Raw genomic sequence first — 602 nt, 5'->3', positions numbered from 1 at the left:
CGGCCCAGGGGTAGACCTGGCCGCCCCTTGCCGGCCCAAGGGGTAGACCTGGCCGCCCCTTGCCGGCCCAAGGGGTAGACCTGGCCGCCCCTTGCCGGCCCAAGGGGTAGACCTGGCCTCCCCTTGCCGGCCCAAGGGGTAGACCTGGCCTCCCCTTGCCGGCCCAAGGGGTAGACCTGGCCTCCCCTTGCCGGCCCAAGGGGTAGACCTGGCCGCCCCTTGCCGGCCCAAGGGGTAGACCTGGCCTCCCCTTGCCGGCCCAAGGGGTAGACCTGGCCTCCCCTTGCCGGCCCAAGGGGTAGACCTGGCCTCCCCTTGCCGGCCCAAGGGGTAGACCTGGCCTCCCCTTGCCGGCCCAAGGGGTAGACCTGGCCGCCCCTTGCCGGCCCAAGGGGTAGACCTGGCCTCCCCTTGCCGGCCCAAGGGGTAGACCTGGCCTCCCCTTGCCGGCCCAGGGGTAGACCTGGCCGCCCCTTGCCGGCCCAAGGGGTAGACCTGGCCGCCCCTTGCCGGCCCAAGGGGTAGACCTGGCCGCCCCTTGCCGGCCCAAGGGGTAGACCTGGCCTCCCCTTGCCGGCCCAAGGGGTAGACCTGGCCTCCCC

This window comes from Buteo buteo, unplaced genomic scaffold (assembly GCF_964188355.1).
Source record: "Buteo buteo unplaced genomic scaffold, bButBut1.hap1.1 HAP1_SCAFFOLD_51, whole genome shotgun sequence".
In the NCBI taxonomy this organism is placed as follows: Eukaryota; Metazoa; Chordata; class Aves; order Accipitriformes; family Accipitridae; genus Buteo; species Buteo buteo.
Note: the sequence above shows the minus strand (reverse complement) of the source record.